Raw genomic sequence first — 10,006 nt, 5'->3', positions numbered from 1 at the left:
AAACATCACACTGACCCACATTGGTTGTGCAGCCCAATGGAGAACATCGCACATGCAGGGCTCTTAATGTACAGAAAGTGATTTCACTAATTGTTTCAGAGAAGAAAGCTTGCTTTACTTTCTGCTCTAATCCTGAGGTACCCCCCATGTTCTGCCAAACACATCTGATTATCCATATGCATAAATATCCATTTAATAATCAAAGATCATTTTTTTTAGCCCCTTCTTGGCCTGTCTGCTTGCCTTCCACCAAGAGAAAGTGGAGTGATTTCCTTCATGTCTCTGATCTGTCAGATGGCTGCTCCAGTTCCCACAGGGAATGATACTGGACTTGAGGAAAACACAAAATGCATAGGCAAAGCACTGCTGCACTGTATTCAAACAAATGGTTTTAATTATTTTAAATGAGATGTCTTGGCATAAGCCAAGAAACTAAAAACAGAGGAAGCAAAAATACTCTTGTTTAAGACTGCAGAAATTGAATTGGTCCTAATAATTCAAGTTTATTTTGTGAAATAATTAAAGGAAACCTCTTGTGTTTCTCTGCCTGCGTGACCAGATCCAATTTGGAAACATGCTGAGCTTTCCAAGAAATCTTTCACTTGGTTGGATTTGGTCCTGAGACAATAAAAATTATGAAAGAATAAAAGAAAAGCACTTTCTCTGTGTTGCTTTTAGCAGTTCCTGTGGGACTGTCTACTGATGTCAGCTGGTTTTGGATGGAGCACGAAGAACAAACTCTCCTTTCCTTATTCTTGAGCAGCCCTCGGCTGGCTTGTGAGCTTTGTTCTTCCACAGGGCTCTGTGCTGAAGCACCTGGAATCAAGGCTCAATTTATGCCTGTGTTTCGATAAAGTTGTTGGCTTAATGGATGTGACCAACTTCTCCATCCAGTCAATGGAACGGAGTTGTCTGTGCAGGAGATTGAGCACATGAGTTAGGCAGACAGATTCCACCTTGGTTGGCTTTCAGGAGCACTCTCTCCACTGAGCAGAAGAGGAATTTATGTACTTGTTTTACGAGGACTTCTCTTGCCTAAATAATGAAGATGGAGGTATCAGAGGTAGGCAGACTAAATCAGTGCAGTGACATCTCTTCTGCCGCTGCTGAAGAGCAGCAAGCGTCAAGGTGCCGAGGTTTACTGTCTCCTCATGGTGACTCGTCAGGTGTGTGCTCTACTCGAAATTAAATTAACTGAACCCTGGGAGGCAAATTCCCACCTCTCTCAAGAACACTTTTAATAGCTTATGTCCATCTCTCCAACAAGACTTTTGCTTCCAACACAGTCTAGGCCTGGAGGATGCTACCTATGAGCCATTGCCTCTTCCTGCAGTACCTGGGCTTCTCCCTTGGAGTTCCTCATCCAAACCCTGACTGACCCTGACCCCTCTTAGCTGCTGAGTTCTGACAAGATCACAGCCCGAGGTGGTATGGCTGAATTTCCATGTGCTTAACAAATTGCCTCTTCACTCAATTACATTTTATTTAATCATCTGTAATCATATAAATTATGCCTGATGGTAGTAAATGTTCATGTCAGCTCCTAATTACAGATTGATTAATTGACTGTGGTGATTTGTATTACTTATATAAGAATATATGAAGATGATGATAAATTATGAGTAGTATGCAACTTTTCATATGATACAGAGGGGAAACTTTCCTCTCACTGGCACTTATATTCAGTGTATCCCAGACACTTTGCATCATTCCATGTCCCAGACTGGGACTCTTTCAGTAAATTTAAGAAGAGGCCAAGGAGAAATATGATGTGTCATGCTTTGTCACTTAGATGGAGCTTCCAGCAAATAAAACACTCCTGAAAGATTTCTAGGCATCAAGAACTTCCCATCTAAATTTCACAAGACATGCTGGGCAAATGGATGACTTCTTCAGAGCTGTGATCTTTGGGGAGATCCTCCACAGTCTTAACTCTTAACCCAGTTCGTTTCTTAAGCAGAAAGAAACCCAAACAACGTATAGTATCTCACCAGTGCCATACTTACCTTTCCCCAAATGATGACACATCTGACTCCATTGCAAGGGAATACTCCTGCAGGACTTCCTGGAAATGGCACCCAAGTCCCGCAAACCTCATTTGGCCACAGATACTCAGCAGTTCGTAGCAAATGTGTCAATATTACTCTGGTGGGGTAGTTGCCCATTAGCCATATTGCATTAATTTGGTAAAGACATCAAGTTATGGCTGAAAACATCTCGTTAGGTCTATTCTGGGCAGGCATTTTGGCTACATGGTCCCTTTAAGCCACTAGGGAACGTTCCAGTTTTGAACAATAAATACTTTGCAACATCAGCTCTAGTTGAGTTTCAGTTCTAGTTTGTATATATGTAAGTCCTCCCCAAATAAACATCTTTTATATTTTCAGAAAGCACTGTTAGAAAGAGTCTACTTTTCATGCCAAAGTCACTCACATACATTTTAAATGTGGCTACTGAAAAAAAAACATCCACTAACAAACTGTCCCAATCCAGTACTTCTGTTACTTGAGACACTTATTTTCCCTACAGGTAAACACCTTACAATTTCTATTCTAATCCCCCAATTTCTCCAGTTCCACTAATCCAGCTAATCTCTCTCTGAAGCAGGGATCAGTGATACCTATTTCATTTCCTTTTCCGAACTCAGCTCTCTTATCAAGGGGATATGCTAAACACAGTCACGCTGTACACCTTTGGAAAACCCAAGCTATATTTAAGATGATGGCACTTGTTTTCTTCCAAAATTTGTTCTGGTTTTGTCACCTCACTGAGATCGAGGCACTTTAGAATTAGAAATCCATATTTACTTTTCTGCCACTTCATATCTGGGTGAAGGCTGTCCTAATTCTTAAGAGCCAGATAACTTCAACATCTTCTTGCTTTTCTTATAGTTCTATCAATTCTGTTTGATATTAATAGGCACAGTGAAACCACCTGTTTCATTCACCAAAATCTTGTCCTCTGAAGTGAATGCCATATTGGTTCAAATGGAGTTGGTAACATAAATTGGTTACTGAGGGGATCAACAAACTTTTGAAGCAGATCTATCTGCTGGTCTCCCACTCCGTCCTTCTGTGCTGAGTGCTAAACCATACTGTGTGGGTCTTGGCACCCTGATTTTTTGGACAGGAAGAGGGGATCCCATTGTAAAGCTTTGGCTTCCGTACCAGAAACATTAGTAGAAAACCAGTTGTACGGGCCTATTTATTTAGCTAATGCTTATAACCAACTGTGGGACCTGGGTTTGGAGCATGCAATAGGTGTATCCACCGTGTTGATGTTGCTAATGTGGTCACTTTCATTCTTGTGTATAAATAAATCTTGAAGGGGAAAAGCCTTTGGGATGAGTAGGGAACACAGGAACGCTGGAAATGTCTCATCCATTTATAGTGATATGAATTTCTAAGCTGAGTGGAGTTGTCCTGTTTTATTTTCACGTAGACTTTTAGGATTATGGTTTTATTTTCAGGAGGGAGTGGGAGACTCTTCCACCACTTCCCAACCACTTGTCTGTGTTCTTCCATCCATGCACATGCAACAAAATGAAACACATCAGGAAAAGGAGAAAAAAGAAGAAAGCAACAAAAACTTCCTCTGGTTTTAATGTCCTCAGCTCAGAGCCCACAGACAGACTTGCTGTAATAAACTCCCATTACAAGTTCAGCTAAGTCCAGTCTTCCTTTTTTGACAACTCACTAATGGTGGTTGGACTTGGTGACACTGGAGGTCTTTTCCAACTTCAGTGGTTCTGTGATTCTAGTCCAACTATTGATCCACCATGAAGAAGTTTAAATCACAAAGAAATTTCACTCTACCCCCACCTCCAATCCCTCAACAAAATATCCAACTTAATTTTTTTTTTTTGGCTGATGGCAACGTAGCATCGGGCATGCAATATATCAGCCGTGATGTATGGCCTTACACGCTGACTGCCAACAACTCATGGTTCTGTTGTCTGGGTTTGCCTACTTGGCTGTTTAATTACGTGCAGTGCTGCTGTCCGCTGACATTCATCCTGGGGGCTGCTGGAATTCATGGGTGATGCTATGCTTACATTAGCTGATATTCAAACACATTAGTATGACCAGAGTGCAAAATACACGGTAGGTGGAGTTGCTATTTCCATACTTTGGTGCATCTACATGAGTTAAATTAGCCAGAAGAATATTTCTTAGAATAAAGTGTTTCTCTTCTGCTCTCAGTACTTTCCTGCATCCTTTTCTTTTTTTCTTTTAATTGATGGAAATTAAATTAGTGACCATAGCACTACTATTTTTGATGCAAATTACAATTAATAGAGAGGACATATGAGAGGAGTCCTGAGATTTTACGAGTATGGATTATTGTGAGGCTACATAATAAAATGAATACAGCACGCATAAAGGTTATTAAAGCTGTAATAATACTGTCCCAAAGTAGCCCTTTCATTCTGAAACTCTTTGCCAACCCTAAATGAAAAGCAAAGGGGTATATCTCAAGCATCTGCTATTGTGGCATTAGAAAAACGAACCCAGATGATGGACCCAAATTAACTCATATGAGCATATTTTCCTTTTTTTTTCTGTGTATCATAGAATTATCACATAATCGTCATAGAATGGCTTAAGTTGGAAGGGACCTCAAGGGTCATCAAGTCCCTACTGCCCTGCTGTGGGCAGGGTTGTTGGCCACTAGATCAAGCAGTGGATTAGGTTCCCTGGGGCCCCATTCTTCCTGGCCTTGAGCAGCAACAGGGATGGGGCATCCACAGTGTCTCTGGACAAGGTGCTCCAGAACCTGACTACCCTCTCAGTGAAAATCTTCCCCCTGACATCTAGTCTTAATCTTCCCACCTTTAGTTTAAAACCGTTCCCCCTTGTCCTATCACTATCTACCTGTGAAAATGTTGATTTCCCTCCTGTTTATAATCTCCCTTTAAAAATTAGAAGGCCATAATGAGGTCTCACCAGAGTTTTCTCTGCTCCAGACTGAAGGAGCCCATCTCCTTCAGCCTGTCTTCACAGGAGAGGTGCTCCAGCCCTCTGTTCATCTTCATGGACCTCTTCTGGACCCTCTCCAACAGCTTAAAATCTTTTCTGTATTGGAGGCCCCAGACCTGGATGCAATACTCTAGATGGGGCTTCATGAAGGCAAAATAGAGGGGGACAATCCCCTCCCTCGCATTGCTGGCCACCTCTCTTCTGATGCAGCCCAAGGTATTGTTGGCTTTCCAGGCTGCAAGTGCATACTGCTGGCTCATGATAAGTTTTTCGTCTCCCAGGATCCCTAAGTCCTTCTCATCAGGACTCCTCTCAAGGAGTTCTTATCCAAGTCTGTATGCATACATGGGATTTCCCCAACCTGTTGGGTGTGCACTGCACTTTGCTTTGTTGAACCTCATTAGGGTTCATGTGGGTCCACCTTTTCAGTCCACTAAGGTCCCTCTGGATGGCATCCTTTCCTTCTGCCATATCAACTGCACTGCTCAGCTTGGTGTCATCAGCAAACTTGCTGAGGGTGCACTCGATTCCATCATCTGTGTTATTGATAAAGATATTAAAGAATGCCAGTCCCAGGGAGACCCCTTGGGGAACTTCACTCATCACCGCCTCCACCTGGACCTAGAGCCATTGACCACAGCCCCCTGGCTGCGACCTTCCAAACAGTTCCTTATCCACTGAACAGTCCACATTTCAAACTTGTATCTGTCTAATTTAGAGATAAGGATGTGGTGGGGATCCAAGTTAAAGGCCTTGCACGAGTCCAGATAGATGACATCAGTTGACCTTCTTTTGTCCACCAATGCTGTCACTCCATCATAGAAGGCCATCAGATCGGTCAGGCATGATCTGCCCTTGGTGAAGCCATGCTGGCTGTCTTATATCACCTTCTCATCCCTCACGTGCCTTAACATGGTTTCCAGGAGGATCTGTTGGCTGATCTTCCCAGGCACAGAGGTGAGGCTCACCAGCCTGTAGTTCCCTGGATTTCCTTTCTCCCTTTCTTAAAAATGGGTGTCATGTTTCCCTTTTTCCAGCCACAAGAAACTTCACCTGACAGCCATGACTTTTCAAGACAGAGAGTGGCTTGGAAACCGCATCAGCCATTTCTTTCAGGACCCTGGGATGCCTGACATTCGGCCCCATAAACCTGTATACATTCCGTCCCATGAGGTGGCCTCAAACTTGCTCTGCCTTTACAGTGAGGGGGGATTTCCTCCCCCCGTTCCCACCAAGAGGGTCAGGGATATGAGAAATATGAGAATCCTGGCTGCCAGTGAAGACTAGGGTGAAGAATTCATTGAGTACCTCAGCCTTCTCCATACCTGTTTTAGCCAGTTCTCCTTTCTCTTTTAGCAGAGGAGGTACACCCTCTTTGGCCTGTTTCTTCTTACCAAGATACCTACAAAACCCCTTCTTGTTCTTTTTAACATCCATCACCAAGTTCAGTTCCATTTGCACCCTGGCTCTCCTAATCCCATCTCTGCATGACTGGACAGCATCCCTGTATTCTTCCATAGTGACATGTCATTTTTTCCACTGCCTGTACTCACCTTTCTTTTCCCTCGGCCTGACCAACTTGTCCTTGCCGAAATATGCTGGTTTCCTACCTCCTCTGCTCGCTTTCTTATTCTGAGGGATGGAGAGCTCCTGTGCTCTAAAGGCATCCTTAAAAAGTAGACAGCTATGCTCCACTCCTTTGTCTCTAAGGACAGCTTCCCAGGATATCTTGTCCAACAATTCCTTAAACAGCCTGAACTTCATTTTCTGAAGTTCAGGGTCATGACTCCATCCTTTGCCAGTCCCACATTCCTCAAGATCACTAACTTGATCAGGTCATGGTCACTGCAGCCCCGGCTGCCTCCAATCATAATGTCTTTAATGATTTCCTCTGCACTGGTAAGCACCAGGTCCAGCAATGCTTCCCCTCTGGTTGACCTGTCCAGTACCTGAACCGGAAAGTTATCATCAATGGACTCCAGAATGAATATGAACCAAAATAAAACATGTCTGCTTTGGCTTTGGGTCTTGGAATACTCTTTTAAAATGAAAGGTAGACAACTGAAATGAACATTGGAAAAAATCATTTTGAAGCATGAAAAAATGAAAGATGTTCTTTTTTCCTGAAATTTTGGTCTAGGTCTCTCTCATTTCTGAAACAGTCATTCAGATTCACCATGGATGTGCCAATAGCATTAGTTCCTCCCAGTGTTGTTGTTTTGTTATCGGATCTTGAAAGCAACTCCTCCTGCTTCATGTAGGACACAAATCTGCCCCATCTCATTTCACATCTCCTGTTCCCTCTCAACTCTCATGTCCTCCCTCATTTCCATGTGCTGCAGCAAACCAGACCTCTTGATCTGGCAGAAGGCGGTGGCCCAGACTGACCTCATGGTGGCACTTTGTGACCTACTGGTGAGGGCAAATGGTGACACATCAACACTGAGATGCCCACATGGCCACTCCACCACGAACACTCCTATATCGCCACATTCTAGTGCGTGTAGAAACATTGTTCCTATTAGTCTGTAGTGGAATTTAAGCCCTTAAATCACTTAATCCTGGAGGGATTGAGGAGTCCTGCTGCTGAAAGTTGCAAAACTCAAGTGGTATTCTCCTTCTGATGTCACATTAGGTGCTTATGGGTTTTGTCTCACAGAAGGTGAACCGAATGGAAGCACCCATAGCCTTACTCATCCTCAAGAACAGGGCTTGATTCAGTCCTTGCAAAGTTACACAAAATGATGCCCAAATATCTTAAACCATAAGAAAAATCCCACCTTTCATTCTCATCTACAGAGCTGCAAATGCTCATTTCCCATTTTAATCTCTGTCCTGAGGATGAGCAGGCATAAGGCATATAATTTCAATTAATCTGAGATCTTCTGCCACTATAAGAAGCTATAAAAGAGCTTATTATTATTTATTTCTCCAGGCATTTTAGTCATATGCCATTAGAGATATACAGCTCAGTGTACCTCCTAAGTCAATGGTAACGAAATAGCAAACATTAAAAACCCATAGGAGAGGTTATTGTGTTAGCATCTGACGCAGGTCTATGTAAAATGCTGTGGTGGTATTTCATGCTTTATCTGTCTGCTGGAAAACTGGAAAATTGTCCATGTTTTTTAAAAAAACTTTCAGGTTTTCAGGTTAGTCTGGAGTTTTTGAGTTGTGGTAGTCCTGATGATTTTGTAGAAAATTAGGTAAAGGATAGGAAACAGATTTCACCCTTGAACCGTAGATCAAAGAGCTGATGTTATCTTAGGGGATAATTCTCCTTGCTCTGCTTTAGCATCTGGCCTAGGTGCTAGACCAGCACCTTGTTGGCACTGACCTTTATATCTTTGCCTGTATGTTACTTAGATTGGATATTTAATGTAGAAAGGGTCTCATCCCTATTTAGACTGAAAATATACATAAAGTCAAGGCTACAAATGATGTACACCGATAATTATTTGGTGCTTTCCCATGGTTCTCTGGTTTCTTCCTCCTCTTTTTAATGATTAAATTACTGCATCTGGAAAGGGCACAATAGGAAAAAAAAAAATAGAGGCTCCTTCCTCTCCTCCTGAGCAGGGCAATGGCACAAAGGCATCAGTGCATGTGTTTAATGGGTTCAATTTCCTTTCCCTGCTGTGGTTTGGTGGCTGCCAAGGGAACACAGCATGATGATGGCTACTGCTGCTTTACGGCATGGGACCCCACTGTCACTCACCTAGAGACACTGCAAGCCGTGCACAGGTTTGTAACACATGGCCAAGGGCGAGTGTTTCTTTGGGAAGGATCACCCCATTTCCCTCTCCTCTTCCCCTCCAAAGTGGCCGAACTGGCACAAAGAATGCTGGATGTGCTCCTGGAACGCTCTTCGGAGCATCGTAACTGTGTGTTGGAGGAAATTAATTGAATGTTGTGTATGGAAGGAAATAGCAATAACAATAATGCACATCCCTAGCAACTGGAGTGGGAGGAGATCTGTGTGGTTCTTTTGTCTCTTCCCTGCCAAGGAACAATTATTCTCTTCTCCAGTTAATCCCACAGTCATCAGGCAGAGGTTTTAGAGAGGGAACGTGTTTATCCAAGGGCATTACGATAAGAGGCCAAACCCTGTTGCACATTTCAGCAGAGATGCTGAAGAACTTGTGGTGGCCATCCTTGGAGCTGGCGGTCCTCATTCATGGTGGCAGTGAGCACCTGGTACACATGAGCTGGATGGCTCTGCTAGCACAGACCTGTTACTCATTATGGCTCTTTTCTTGGATGCATTGGAGGCCAAAAGGCTGTTTCCACAGATGAACTTCATGTCCCATATGCCTGCTGGTTTTTGCTCATTGGAGAACAAAGCAACCTCCCCAGCATCAGCTGCATGCAGCTATCCTCTCCTCCCCTTACATGACGAATTCTTCAATACCCCAGAGAAGCTCTAGATGAGATATCATCCCCCATTCAAGATCTGGCTAATCCTTCCTCCACGCTCTCCTGGGGAAGGAGGCTTGGAAGAAACCAGTGGTCACCAGAAACCAGATACCACCAAGGTACTCACTTGAAGTATCTGTGTAAATTGAGGGTGGGATCTGACCTACAGGATGGTCTTCAAACTTCAGTTCATGGGGTGCAAGCAAGGAACAGGAGCAGTTTGATAAACAGGTGTGGACTAACTCCAACACTTACCTTGAAAGCCTACTGCTACTCTGCCTCTCTGCGCCTTCGTTCTCTGCTTAAAAAGAGCTGATAAGTATATGCCTCTGCTCACAATGAGGCTTCATTCAGTAACACTTACAAAAGGTTTTGAGATCCTCAGATGGCCAAGGTGAGAGAAGTAATTATTTACTAACAAGCTGAAGGTGTGGGCAGCAATATTACATCACTCCAGGGTATTTAATTTAGACACTGAGCATTTATTATGGGTCTGAGAAAGTAATTGCTGATCTGGGATGCTGGAATTGGTAAGAATTCCTTCCTTCCTTCCTTCCTTCCTTCCTTCCTTCCTTCCTTCCTTCCTTCCTTCCTTCCTTCCTTCCTTCCTT

This window comes from Numida meleagris, chromosome Z, assembly GCF_002078875.1.
Source record: "Numida meleagris isolate 19003 breed g44 Domestic line chromosome Z, NumMel1.0, whole genome shotgun sequence".
NCBI lineage: Eukaryota > Metazoa > Chordata > Aves > Galliformes > Numididae > Numida > Numida meleagris.
The sequence above is the reverse complement of the archived record's forward strand: the minus strand, read 5'-3'. Positions refer to the sequence as shown.